The sequence below is a fragment of the Dunckerocampus dactyliophorus genome, chromosome 20 (genome assembly GCF_027744805.1).
Source record: "Dunckerocampus dactyliophorus isolate RoL2022-P2 chromosome 20, RoL_Ddac_1.1, whole genome shotgun sequence".
In the NCBI taxonomy this organism is placed as follows: domain Eukaryota; kingdom Metazoa; phylum Chordata; class Actinopteri; order Syngnathiformes; family Syngnathidae; genus Dunckerocampus; species Dunckerocampus dactyliophorus.
Window position 1 is genome coordinate 8803092 of NC_072838.1, and position 15386 is coordinate 8818477.

A 15386-nucleotide genomic window follows, 5' to 3' on the forward strand; every position below is an offset into this window, starting at 1 on the left:
GGCTGGAGCCCTTCACTGGGAAAGGAACCATATTTGATAACTTTAATGTTTAAAGGGATCCTGCAACCAAATTGTTACTACCAGTAAAAAAAAAAAAAAAGCAATATGGCTAATGTTGAGTACTCGACATCACTGACGTGAAATATATTCATCATATACGGAGATCTCAGCTGCGTGCACACAATCCGGTTGGAGATCTTACATCTACGCAGTGGAAGTCAGTTGTAAAGGCAACACTGGAACCTCCAGCCAGCGGTTTCTGAAGACTCCGGGCATCAGAGGCCTCAAATTAAATAAGGCCCTGAAGGACCTAACAGAAGAAGCGGAACAGGGGAGATTTTGGCTATGGCTCCGGCGAAATGACAAGGCTTGTGGGAGGTTCCTGGTACCGGCTGCAGGGAGTGGTAGGGAGACGTCCCTGCCACAGCTCCACCACCTGGAGATGTCCTGGGATTAAAGGAACCATCTGTGAAGGGTGGCTCCCGGTTGATGACGCTGCAGTTGGCACAATGGCACTGGTGGAGGTGCATCAGGTGCATGCCTTGCAGGAGGTCCCACCGTTACTTTTGTGTGTACTGCACTGGCTGAAATGCTCAATTGTCCACAAAAATAAAAGGTTAAAGGCAGAATTTTGACACGGCTATTGCACTGGATTATATTGTGCAAGTGTACCAAATCTTGTGGCAGGTTAGATATATTGTAAAATGTTTGTGTGTACGCCACACAAGTTGGTGATGTAGTGTGTAATCTTGCCTACATGTTCTCACGGAGGGGGGGGGGGTACTCTTCAATTTCCACAAGACTGCTTTTATTTGGTGGACTGAAAAAGAAGCGAGAAGGGATTTCAAGTATTCCCGTCCAATATTTTGGTTTATCAACTTTCCTAGTTTCTAATCTTGCAGATCTCTAAACTGAGGCGACAAAAACAACCCATGTAATCTCCTCCGAAAGATGACAATTGCAAACAACGTCGTGACAAACAGATGATAAGTTTTGCAAAAATAGTGACAAATGTACCGAGGATGTCCGATCATTTCTGTATCGTTTTTTTTCTGCTAATGATATCAGCTTGCGAGTGATGTCATGCTCCACACGGCAACGAGCTTGCTAGCTCAGTAGGTCAGCGGTGTGGGATGAATTCCAAGTTTTGCCTTTTGGATTGTAAAAATGAAATGTGCAATGAATGTTTCGTTCAAGTGATGCGTTGAATGAGCAGTTTAGAATTTATAACTTGTACTGCACATTGCAGTATTTGTCTTATTTTGCACGGTGTTTATTTGTGAAATGCATCCAGTGGTTTCAGGATTGTGGGAAGAGCTGCTGCCGATATCGGTATCGGTATATCGGATGATCAAAGCCAATATTGAACATTAAAATACACCAGTAGATGTGACAAGTGAATGGCAGCCCATCTGGACTTTCTGTTCCCAGACCGCCAGTCGTATGGATTGCTTCAGGTTACTGCATGCTAAATGGTGCAGCCTCGGCTATCCATACAAAGTGCTGCTCTCTCTGTGAGTGGGATGCTTAGTGATCTCCACATTCTTTATTTATTTTAAGTGACCTTTCAGCTCCTGAGCACAGATTGCTACGGGCAAACAGAGCTGGGTTTAAATGTTTGGAGGAGTGGGAGGAGAGGCTGTCGTTTGTTGCCTGTGCCCTCAATGAGCTGCACTGAAACCCTGCAATTTTAACCCCAGGATCCTTCAGGGAAGTGCCAGCTGGCAGGCAGCAGCCAGTGAAACGTTTAAGGTAAGATGTAGTGATGAGGTTTTTGTCCTCATTAAAACAGATACCCCTGCCGCTGGCTTCCTCGTTAGTATTCAACTGCATGCTCACTTGAGGTGGATTTGGGTTTGGGCGATTTGGCTGGTATGAGGCCACAGAAGCCAAGCAGAGACCAATGTATCCTCTAGTTTTGGCTTCATGCACAGCCCTGACAGCATTAGCGATACAATCAGTCCGACCCCCGAAGTTGAAATCTGTTCCAGTCAGTCTCTGAAATAATCTTAAATAGCCATCAGTCCGGACAAAGACGTTATGTGAGAGTTGGTCTGCATCAGTTGTGTGCGCTCTGACACAAACGAGGCAGTAGATGCTATGGAACCAAAGGCAAACTGTTGCCTTTGAAAAAAATCCAGTGGTTCCCGTGCATTCATTTATTTGTGGCGGACAAATTTGGACCGCCACAAATGGATTTGGCGCTACCTGTTAGGTGGCGGGCTGCATCGTAACGCCGGGAAATTTTCCATGCGGTATGAATTCATAGTACCCCCCCTCCCACAACCCACCATCGCTAAAAGATCGCAGTACTGTGGGGAACACTGAAACGTATTAATTATTTAAAATAACAGTGTAACAATAATTATGGTCATATAAAATATATTTATATTATACTATTATACTATTATATATTACTACTATTATATCATATACTATATATATATACAGTATATATATATATAATATTGCAACTATATATAACTATATAACTATATATATAACTATATATAACTATATATAATATTGATATTATTATACAATATACATACATATTCATAACATACTGTATTATATGATATATTTATTATATTACATTATATAGCATATATAGCATAATGTGTATGTATGTGTATATACAGTATATACAGGACAATTCCAAGGGACTCTGACAGAGCCTAAAAATTAAAAAAAATCTAAAGGGGGGGGCCCAACGTGATTTTTTTTTTTCATGGCGCACGGAATTCCTAGCAGAACGCCTGTTCGTGCCATATCAATATATATATATATATATATATATATATATATATATATATATATATATATATATATATATATATATATATATATTATTTTATACACACACACAAACATACTATCTCTGCTATTGTAGTACATTATGTTATATTATGTTCCAATAAACTTACCCCCAAGCACACTTTCTGATGAATGCGCCAATCACTTTGCGTTGTCGTCTCAGCTCCAGCGCCATTGTCATTAAATCCACTATAACTGATAGGAAATCGCCTGCATTCAAAGCAGCTCATGTTAGTATCATTGCTTCAGCAAGTGCTGATGCTGCCGTGAGACGTGCCGGCTCCAGTACACAGGACTTTTTTTCATCCAGTCAGAGATTCCCTAATTCCCCCTTGGAGTGATACGCACAGTAATCCACTTAATTTACAATTACGCATGCATATGGATTGATGAATGCCCTCAAGTAATCCCACTGACACGGCTAGTGAGCATGGAAATTTGGACATGTAGCCTATATGGTCTGTTTTTTATTGTTCTTCAACTGGAGCACATATTGAATATAGAAGCACAAGTGCACATATTTACAGGATATGTAAATATGTCCTCTCATTTTGCATTCTGTATGAAACTCCTCTGTTTTTCACAATATGCAGAGGTGAAGCATGTCGGTACATTGACAATATTAATATTTTAACCCGACTCCTGCTGTGCCAGATCTCTTCGGCGCTTTGAACCTTAACCCAATCTCCACTCTATCGACCTCTGTTCTCCACACTAAGTTTGCTGAAGGGATAGAGCATCACTGGCAGGATTGTGAAGTTGTGGAAAATGAGCAACATTTGATTTCATACAATGATAACACCTTTGGCATGAACTACAACAATGGTGAGCCAGTCACGTTCAACATCACTGGTGAGTAATCGTGCCTTGCCCTAGCCCACCTCGAGCTATGTAAGGGAACATGACTATCCAGCAGGGGTCGCCAACCCGTCAATCGTGAGTCGATCTTTGGGACTTTGCCAGTCGATTGAAAAAAATGTATTATCACGTCAGTGCCTTCACCTCCCGGAGAGCGACCAACAGGCATGCGTTTTGTCCACTGAACGCGCCCGTACGCCAGGCAGCAACCCGCAAGCCCCAGAAAATAGTCCCCAAAATCAGGCCGGAGGCACACAAAGTACACCGGCTCGAGTCGTCCACTCGCCCCCCCACGCTAGCAAAAAGGTCGAGCGAGAGAGGGCGGGAGTGACAGAGCGCTGCAGCAATGTGCCTGCACACACAACAGTAATTATTGCACGTTAATAGGGCTCAAAACCTGCTTTTGCTACCTCAAAGGTAAGGCACAAATATAACTCCATAGATGTGGACCTCCCAAAAAAACTTTGAGCTGCAATGACGCCACAAATCTGGCTGAAATACTTAGTTTACACAATACTATGGCATTCTGTAAGGCACATTCATTTGGCAAACTCAAATGACAATGTTACACAAACTTGTCCGTTTGCTGCATCAACAGTAAGTCGTGAAGAAAGAACGCTCCCCTCACCCTCCTCCTCCCTTCCGCTCCTCGCCATCTTCACCAACCAAGAGTCTTCAATGGAAGTAAAAGGGAGGTTAAGTGTTCATTTATCCATTTAAAGTCGTCATAAGTTACTCTGCATTGTTTTCTGCATGTAAAACTGTATAATTATTCTGTAAAAAAATATTTTTTACAATATTTTTGGGTATTTACGTTATTTCCTGTGGGAAAACTTTGCTTTGTTTATTTTGTATGTTGGACATTTTGAAACAAAAACAAAAATTGAGGCACAGTCGTCCCTCACCACATCGCGGCTCGAACATGGCTCCCTCGCTCTGTCGCGGATTTTCAAAAAGTAATTAATTGAAAAAAGATCACTGTTTTGCTGGTGTTAGTCAAAAATATCGAAAGACAAGTCATATGTAGTATTCTGGTCACGAGTCATCAGTAATGACACAAAGCATTGATGAGACATGGCATTACATTACATTACTTTCACACTGCATGTAGCCATGGCAAAAAAGTTCTCCTCCCATTCCGTTTGGAAGTGGTACGTTTTTGGCTTCTTCCTTTGCCCTTCTTCCCCATTCCATTTGAAACCATGTTCTTAAGTTTAGAATAAATAAATTGGAGGTTAGCATGCCATGCGTAAAGCTGTGGCCGTCTCGTGTCCCTGCAGCGATCCCATAACCTGCATGTTAGTTCTTTGTGTAAACAAAGAATAATATAGGGGTGTTATTTCATGTCTACACAGCTCTAATAATGGCAAAAAAAACTATTTAGAAAGTCATAAACAGGTTTTTTTATGCTCTAACTACTGTACTGCACGGAATTCACTTATCGTGGTCAGGTCTGGAACTAATTAACCGCGATAAACGAGGGACGACTGTACTATTCTATTTGACTTTCTGGCCAAATGAATGGATTAGCCACACTCCTTGTATCTGTGCTCTTTCTCGTCTTTGATATTTCAAAAGTCAGAATGTTATTGACGCAAGAGAGGAACGTAAAAATAAAACAAAAATATCATGCTTGGGTCTTTGCTGAAAGCGACTAATGTAGATTGAGACAATGAAGTGGCTGAATCACTCCTCACTCACTACCACCGTCACTGAAATGAAAAAGCTCTCTTTGCATGCAGTAATGTTTACTTCATGACATGTCCTGTGAAGGTAGCACGGTATTTCAGATTCTGGACCTCTCAGATGAGTTGACAGCAGCGAGCGATGCAAGGAAAAGGTTAGAATGACATGTGGGGACATGTTATGAGTGCTGCCTTAACTTGACAGCGCAGGGTTAATTATGGATGGCCTCCTTAGTGTTTGGCAAGGACTCAACACTAAATGGGAGAGACGACTGAAGCCTCGGCTGCCTTCTGGCTATGCTTCTCTTATGTTTTATTACTGCCAAAGGTTACGTCGGGTGGTGGAGTTTCACACTCGCACAAGCTCACTGACATAAAAAGTTAACAACAGTTTCGGTTAAGAGCTTATAGTTGACCCATTTTTCACCTGTGAGTTCATGGCCAACAACCAACCAACAATTCTGGGACATGGATGTGCAAAAAAACTAAAATATACAGTATATAGCCTACTGAAATATTTTTCTCAAGTAAAAGTACAGTAAATTTGATGGCATTTCCCCCATGTGAATCTAAAAATATACTCATGTAAAATAAAAAGTTAGTAAACCAGCGTTTTAGTGGAGTAAAAGTTAGTTGCTTTTAAATTGAGGAACTGCAAAAACGAATACAAGACTACAAATAAATGAAATTCCATTTAAGCAAACTTATGTAGAAATTGACCCTGTAGCACAGGTAATGTAATAATAACCTCCCGAGAAAAAGGTATGTATTAGTCAGTGTCATATTTCATTTAATATATGGCAAAGTACAATACAGTAATCCCTCGCCACTTTCCACATCAAATTTCGTGGCTTTCCTCTATAATGTTTTTTCAAAAATATATTGCTTAATAAATTATGCTGTTTTGTGGTTGAATACCGCCGAGTGTTAGTATATAAACATATGCATATTTAAGCAAATTTGATGTATTTTTTTGCCTAAAATAAGCTATCTCAAGCGGAAAAATGACTATATTAAAATACAAATGTAAGGCGTCTAACATGAGACGCTTTCAAAGACGTGATGATATGTCGTATTTTACACTCATCAATAGGTGTCAGTTACTGTAATTTTTGGTGAGACACACAATCACCACACTTGATCGCCAGAACAACAGGCTTTTATTGCAGATTTGAATCATAAAAATCCCAAATAAAAACACGGGCTACTGTTGTGGCCATAACGCCAGGCTGAAATTCAACTGTGAACCCCCGACGTCACTTTCGGTCCATCCTCCAATCAGTTCCCTTTGCAATGGACCACATTTACTGTAACACACATGAGCACAAGTCTTATTTATGTCTTATTTTCTGTTATTACGTCTACTATATTGAGTAATCCAAGTATAGAGGTGAGTATAAGGTTATAATTTCATGACCGGAAGACTTTAATAATGTTAAAAACCATATTTGGAAGGTGGTAAACAGGTTTTTGTCTGCTCTATTTCTAAATAAGGAATCCTACTTTGGTGGCCAGTCCAGGGATCGGATGTATGGGAAATCAACAAGTTCCATCCATTCATCATTCATTGTTTTTTGCATGTAAAACTATTCTATATAATAATACTATAATACTGCAATTGGCTGGCGACCAGTCCAAGGTGTACCCCGCCTCTCGCCCATAACTCAACTGGGATAGGCTCCAGCATACCCCGCGACCCTAGCGGCATGGAAAATGGATGGAGCACTATAATATACTATCATATTATATTATTCTATTATATTATTTTCTATAAAAGAATAGGGGGCAGCATGGCTCGGGCGGTAAAGTGAATCAGAAAGTTGCTGGTTCGATCCTCTGTCCTCCTGTGACCATGTCCAAGTATCCCAGGGTAAGATACTGAACTGTAAGTTCCTGCTGACACATTAGTAGGTGAAAGTGGTAACAGTGTCAAAGCACTCTGAGTACCTTGAAGGTATAAAGTGAAAGTGAAAGTCCAGTCACAATTTCCTATAAAATGTCTTTTTTGGTCAAATGTTTGGGTGTCTGGAAGGAATTGTCACAAACTGCATACAAATGCATCTTCGATTCCCTACCTACTACGCCTCAGTGAGGCAAACAAGGCCCTGCTTTGCAAGAATGTATGTTTTAAATGTGTTTCCTCATGTGATCACTACATAAAATGCAAATGCGCCACAGAAATACCCGGTTTGGTTTGTAGATTGCAGGATGCAAAACAAGTACACTGCAGTCAGTTCACCAGGTTGTAATTACGTTGTCAACAGGACAACTACTTCGGACATTTTCAAGTCGGGAGCTCTGAAATCTTTTCATTTGTTCTTTCGTCATTTCCACTGGCAATTTCATGTACATTAATCAGGGGATACTCGTTTGGTAGAAGCCGTTTGTTATGGATCACAATGAATGGATATTAAGTTACAGTATGTTTGAAAGGTGGGCATATCTATCCAAATATTAATATTATTGATACCAGAGTAGTATCGTTAGTGTGCTATGATTCAGTTCTATGTTCAGTTTCACAAATATATTGCATTTATTCTGATATTAATTACAAACTCAAGTCAAATGTTCTTGGACACAGGAGGGCTTTGGGGGTAAAAAGCCCTCCAGAGGATTTGCATTGGAGCGATTTTTGCTTTGGTTTAGTTATTTTGTACTATTGATTTCATTTTGCTGTAACAATTATTTTGTTGATCTTGTCTTACATTGTTGTGTTTACATAAGGGCTGTCAAAACTGACGCATTAATGCATATGAATCCATCATCACTATTAAACATTTGATGTGACTTACTCTACTACGCCGCAGAATGACTCAAAATCACTGAAACCTTTCTCATTTTGGGCAGTTTGTCCAAGTAGTGTTACTGCCACACATGCGCAAATGGGAAGTTGATCCAGTAATGACAGGCTGCAGAACCAAACAACTCGGGACGGAAGACGCTAAACAGCTCGTTGGCCCTCTGAATGGGAAATTTAAGTGCTAAAAAAAACATGACGGAACAGTCGAATGACATAAAATATGAACAATAAAAATATGCACAGTCTGCACCAAAGCCCTTCTAGCTTAAAATACAGTGGAGCCTTGGTTAGTGTCCACCCATCCCTTTTGTGTTTTTTGCCTCGGTTTGTGTACATTTTTTTGGTTAGCGCACAATATGGAGTGTGTCCTGTTCTGTTGTTAATACACTGCTTGAGGCCAACTGTGTATTTTTTTTTTAATTTTTTTTATCACAAAACATCCTTGTTAGCATCCTTAGATTGCTAACAAAATGTCATCCGGAACCGGAAGTCAGCAAGTCTTGTCATCAGTGCTTGACTCTCAAAAATGTTAACACAAAACACATTTTTATAGATTTACAATTCTAGTTTGAAACAATTCTAAACGCACATAAATGACAAATGAAAGGGATACATGAACATTTAAGGTTACCGTCATTGAAGCCATGACTGTTCCCAGAGACACGTGTGGCAGCGAGACACCACCCGGACACCACCCTCCTGTGTTGTCATAGTTAATGCTTCCATTCAGTCATGTTTCTTTATCAGAATTTTTAGCATTTGCAACTTTCTTTGGATTATTAAAGGTAAGAAATGACTCATGGCAAAACACGAAGGTGGTGTTGAAGAGGAATGTATTGATCTCACTGCCACATCGTGTCTTTGGGAAAAGTCATGTCAAGAATGACGTCTTCAATGAAGGTCAAACTAACATGAAATGTACATTTATCCCTATTATTTATGTATTTATACGCATTTGGAATTGTTTTCTGCTGATAAAACTACAATTATAAAATTATAAAAACATGTTTTTGGCTTTCTAGAATGGATTAATTGGATTTACATGATTTGAAAAATTGATTTTGGTTAGAGTCAGACCTTTTGGAATGAATCAGTGAAGCTAACCAAGGTTCCACTGTACCACAGTAACGGGCATTCTGCTAGCACTTTGGATAACACTTCGCCCACGTTCTTTTTTTTGAGGCTCTTTGCTCATGCAAAATGAAAAACAATGAACAAAGATTAAACAAGAAAGATATCTAATAGTGATTTATTGAAATTAATTCACAGCAACTGTGTGATTAATCTGAATAAAAATTGTAATCTTTTGACAGCACTAATATGTACATTGTTAAATTGTTTATACAAATACAAATATTTGTTTTGCCCGCCTAAAATGTATGTCCAGTGTTTTATTCTGATTATAAAGTTGATCAACAAATTAAAGTGCAAAAATTGCAAAATCCGGTAATGATTTTGATTGATTGATTTTGAAAAATGTCCAAGTATTTGTATTTGTATTTGTACTTTATTTATCCCACAGCGGGGAAATTCACTAGAAGAAGTAGAAAGTATTGGTATCGGAGATACTTAGCCTGTTTTTACTGGGTACTGGATCGATACCAAAATTTGCAGTATTTCCCACTTCCATCTCCCCCATTTTAGTTTCTGAGAGGACTTTTGTTGACTTGTTAGCGTAAAAGCTTTTATGGGTTAACGAAAAACGCTTACAAATTAGTAGGGCTGCAACTACCGATTATTTTTCATTGATTAATCTGGAGCTTTTTGTTTTGATTAATCGAGTAATCTGTTGGACCCTATGCGTACCAAATCGATATGAACCAAACACAAACAGTTAGTGGTTTGGTCCGCAGCATATCAGCAAAGAGGCAAAAAAGTCGATTGCTGTATTCCAAAGTCAAAGATGAGCTGTGTGAATGTCTTTTTATGCCTAAACGCAAAAACAGTAGGTCTGCTTTCATGGATTTTTAAATTTTTTTCAAAAATATTCACATTTGAGAGTCAGGCCGCACGGTGGTCTAGTGGTTAGCACGTTGGCCAATACAGGAACAGCCTGGAGATCGGGAAGACCTGGGTTCGATTCTCCCTTGGGCATTCCTGTGTGGAGTTTGCATGTTCTCCCCGTGTACGTGTGGGTTTTCTCCGGGTACTCCGGCTTCCTCCCACATTCCCAAAAACATGCAGGTGAGGTTAATTGGCGACTCTAAATTGTCCATAGGTATGAATGTGAGTGTGAATGGTTGTTTGTCTATATGTGCCCTGCGATTGGCTGGCGACCAGTCCAGGGTGTACCCCGCCTGTCGCCCAAAGTCAACTGGGATAGGCTCCAGCATGCCCCCGCGACCCTAATGAGGGTGAAGCGGTATAGAAAATCGATGAATGGACATTTGAGAGTCTGAAAATTAGAGGATATTTACATTTTTTTAATTCAAAAAATGATTAATTGAATACCAAAATAGTTGTGATTAATTGGATAATTAATTAATCATTGATTAATCGATTAATTGTTGGAGTTCTAGACTTATAATTATGAAGAATGTGTGCATATTCTCAATGTGTAGTTTTTTTCATGGAGCTTGCACAGACCACGGTACACTCATGGCCCAATAAGTATCATAGCTATTCACACAAATTCCAAAATAAATACATGCAAAATACTAAATAATAGTGATTCTGATAATAACCAGAGAGAGGACTTGCTGTGTTTGTGTATTGGGAGATGGAAGGTCATTTTGCTTTGTCATGCGGAATCCAGCATCTGGCTTCATTCATCATTCTCTCTCGGCCTCTTTTTGTCACTCCACATCACCCCTATCACTCCTCCCTCATTTGCTCCCTAATTTGTTTAGACAGGAGTGGAAAAGGAAGCGTGAGAAGGAAAATATTAAGGTATGATGGAAGCAGGGAATGAGGAAAAAGACAAGGCGAATTGTGAACTGCGGCGCTGTAAATCAGTTTGATGCAATGTGTTTGAATGGCGGTGGAACAGTGAGGGAGTTAGTTAGTCACTAAGCTACGAGTGAATGTGGTGACACATCCATCAAATGCCACATCCTAGCCTGGGGTAAACCAACAGAACATTAAGAACCTTTTCCATGGCGACAAAGTCCCCACCTAGCAAACATTTAAGGGCTTCGGAAATAACCTTTGCTGCAAATTCCTGATTTCCACTCTTTGTCAGAAATCTGAAATGCCGCGATCCATGTTAACAGAGTGAAATATGCAATTGTGAATACATTTAAAAGGCATTTACTGCACATGGCGGGTGGTCTAAATGGTACACAAATGCTTTTATATTAGTGAGTGGTAAATCTCATCGATATAAGGAAAGGAATCAAGTCAATCAGTCAATCCAGATCACGATTTCAACTATTTTCTGTGCAGTCCTAAAGCATAGTGTCATTTGTTTTACATGAACAGCCCCAGAAAATGACTGCTACAATCACGGCAACCGGTTCTTCAGCTGAAAAGGATCATGCAAAATTGACCTTGAATAATCTCCCTTGTGTTTCCAACCTCGTATAACTTGGGAGTTCGGAGCCTAAAGAGCCACACGGGCATGCAGATCAAACCTTCCATGCCAATTTCCTGTGCATGGTGTCCAGCATGACCTGTTTGGATGGATGATCTCCCTGATCTCCAATCTCAAGCTGTTCCATCCCTTTTAGGGCAGAGAAAATAGATTCTTCCCACTGGAAATCCTCTGGCCACAGTCTGACATAAACCCCTGTGAAATTGGGACTTCTTCAAACCTGGGCTTTTGCTTTCATCAAAATTCAAAAAAAGAACATTGAATAAAAATCCAAGTGATAAACAGGACTGAAGTCCAAAGCAAATTGAAACTGCTGCCACCTGAGACCTGTTGTTAATGCCTTGATCAAACCAGAGCAGAAACCTCAGTCGAGTCTCCGGTGTCCAACAGCAGATGCGAGGGGAAAAGATCTAGATTTGGGGGACAGCTGATTGGGAAACTGGCAAATTTTGAGGAGACCTTAACCAGATCATTGTTGTTTGTGGAAAAAGGCAGCCATTTTGCACTTCAGCATAATGTTGAGGGTAGTACTTTTCAAATTTCCATAAAAAATGGTGTCAGAAGTGGGATGCTGACCCTGAGAAAGTGCATTAGACTCCAAGCGGATGAATTTTTAGTTTTTATTTGAACTATATCTCTTGTGACACCAGTCCGAGAACCTTTCTGACATAACTCGTATTCATCTAACAAAGGAGTCTCAAACTCATCTTACCTGGGGGCCGCTGGAGGTGGCGTCTGGGTGAGGCTGGGCCGCATCAAGTATTCACTCCCAAATTACATTTCAACCAAGTCACTAACTTGTCAACAAACACCACCAGAAGCTGTCATGAGCCTGAACTGTGGTGGGTCACAAGGGATACAAAAAATATAAGAAATTCATAGAATAGCATGTTGCTCTCCCAAAAGATAGTCAGAGGTACTCAAGTTGCTCTTTATTCGGGCAAGCGGTAGCCTAAACAGACCTTGCAATGAGCTTGTCAACACATTGGAAATGGCAGGAGGTCCGGACTCAATATGACAGGTGGCCCTACGGTGTCATAAAAGCAGTAACGCTGTAACTCACACAGCAACATGTGGGTAACACACACACACTGCAACTACCACAACCAGCGAAGGATAATAAACATCAAGTACGTTAAGTCTAAACATATAGGTTGAGCAACTACTTCCGAGATACCGCAAGGCATGCTGGGAAGCCGAAAGCACTCCCAGCAATGGGAGTGACTTCTTTTGTAAAAAGTTGCTAACGTTACGTCTTAATGAAGTTTATTATTCAACATAGTAGCAGTCATTGCCTCATGTGTGTATACCTGCCTGTCACATGCCAGGGTGCCTTCGAATAGTCAACTATTCGACGATTCGATTTGGAGGAGTCTGATTTGAGCGTAAATCTCGCCGTGGAAACATATTAAAATGTTATGTGATCAAGATTGTACCATTCCGACTACTCGAGGGGTGCCCACGGCTGCTGCTGTCTCTGTTTTTGTTAAAAACAGCCTATTTTGTTTACAAAATCAGCCTAATTTGTGTTAATAAAGAACTGAAAGCGACAAAAGACATGAATAAAATCACCCGCTGCGGCGGCACAATCCAAAGGAGCTGAGGCGAGCGCCAGGACGACCGTCCATATCGACAGACTTTTTGGCTCATAGCGGCTACCAAAATAACCATCCAAAGTGTGGGAGTGTTTTGAAAAGGTTAAAGATGACTCCAGGAAGTGAAGTGCAACTTGCGTCAGCCACCGACATCACTGAATATTATTTAAAGCGGGTAAGGCGGTTATTGCAACTTTGTTTTCTATCCCTGCCATGTTTATTGGTGATCTGTGTGTTTTAGTTGTTCTTTGAAGTGGAAAGCCGCAAATGAGGCTGTTAGTCGACTATGGACAAAGTCTAACGAATCAGATTTGACTATGAAAATACTTAGTCAAAGTGCTGTCATTTTTGTGTTGGGACCGCGATTGTAGTTAGCGTTCTGTCTCGTGACGCCCCCTGTTCATTTCACTTCATTTCGCTGTTCATTTCGCTGACTGCAAGCTCAGTGCTCGACCAATTAAAGAGCCTCTTCCTCCAAGCAAGCTAACATGCCTCTGACCAACTGTGGGAATTTAAGATGACAGAAATATATAAATATAAACTTCAACGTCAAGTTAGGGGGCCACGAATTTGAGACCCTCGGTCTAACGTGTCAAACAACGCAGTGTTTTTTTTTTTTTGTAACGTTACAATTATTTTCCCACAACATGTTTTTCTCCTCCGTGTGGCCCTTTCAATCCTTTGTCGAATAGAAAAACAAAAATCACCAGTGAAGTTGCTGCAGATGAAAGAGGAAACGAAAGGCTCACAAGCTACTGTCAGAGATTTGGACATAAAATCCTTTTCCTCATGAATGTTCATGGAAATAGAGCAAATAAAAAAAACAACAACACACAAACGTCTAAGAAAAAAAAAAAGAGAAGAAGAAATGGCTCGTTGTTTAAAAGCTCATACTGTACGAGTATACACTGCATCCCCAAGGAAAAATGTGTGACTGCACACTTTCGCTTATGGACATGAAACGAGACAAATCTAGCTGGAAAATAAAATGTTTAGTTCACAAGAAAATGTGGGCCTCTGCAATTATATGACGTATGCAAGGAAGTGCAGTTATGTCAGTATGAAAATAGAATTTTTTCATAATAAATAATACACCAGTAATAAACAATACATAAAATAATAAATAATGAAAATGTTATTTTCAAAATAATTCTCCATACATTATTTTTATCATAGCAAAACATAAAATATGATTATTATTTGTCAATTGAAGTGTTATACATTGGATGCTGTATGATTTCAATCATTTGTTACTTTTTCTGAAGAAAAATTGTGGAATTTGCACATTTCCGCATCAAATAGAAAGTAGAAACCTAAGATGGGTCTCTCTTCTTGGCTTAGTGCACGAGCCGAGCCTTATGTTTGAGTGCACTTTGCTGAGTGCACTGAGTTGGATGCCTATTTCTGTTTGTCAGCATGTGATTGCCAGGGTTATTATTATTAGAGCCCTCTAGACATGAAATAACACCCCTACAGTCACCTTTACCTTTGTGTTACCCAGTTAGAAGAAATAATAAGAGAAAATAAGCAATTTAAGATATGAACACAGTAAGTAAGACTCATGCATGTGTGTGTTGCTGTAAATGTATTCTGGTTTTGGGGGAGCTGAGTGGGTGGCAGACAGGAAGTGACGTCGGGGGTTCAGGGTTTACTTTTAGCTTGGCATGAATCACGGCCGCAACAGTAGACCGTGTTCGGGATTATTGTGCCTGTTGTGAGATCGTTCAAACCTGAAATAAAAGCCTGTTCTGGCGATCAAGTCTGGTGCTTGTGTGTCTCACCCTGTTACAGTGAATATATTTTTGAAAAACCGCGAACCGAGAGTGAAGCGGCGAAATTCTGCGAGCCAAAGAGTAGCATTTTCATTTCATCTTAGATGTAACAACTTCCTGGAACTAGTTGTCATGCTACTCTACACACTACTCTTATACTGTAGATGTCCATCCATCCATCCATCCATCCATTGTCCGCATTAGGGTCACGGGTGAGCTGTAGCTACGTTAGCGTAAAGACATGAACTGACAGACCAACAATGACATCCAACACCAGAGAGACCACAGTGATCTACATCTTTGATGCTAAAAGCAAAACTACCCACA

General features: G+C 40.1%; 1 protein-coding gene across 1 annotated transcript in view; it reads right to left on the reverse strand.

The window, feature by feature from the left end:
* Positions 1-6468: 6468 nt before the first annotated feature.
* Positions 6469-15386, reverse strand: part of samd12 (sterile alpha motif domain containing 12) — a 135060-nt gene continuing 126142 nt past the window's right edge. Inside the window, exon 6 of the transcript XR_008567114.1 lies at positions 6469-6667. The gene's annotated coding sequence lies outside the window, so the exon portion shown is untranslated. The remainder of the gene's footprint in view (positions 6668-15386) is intronic.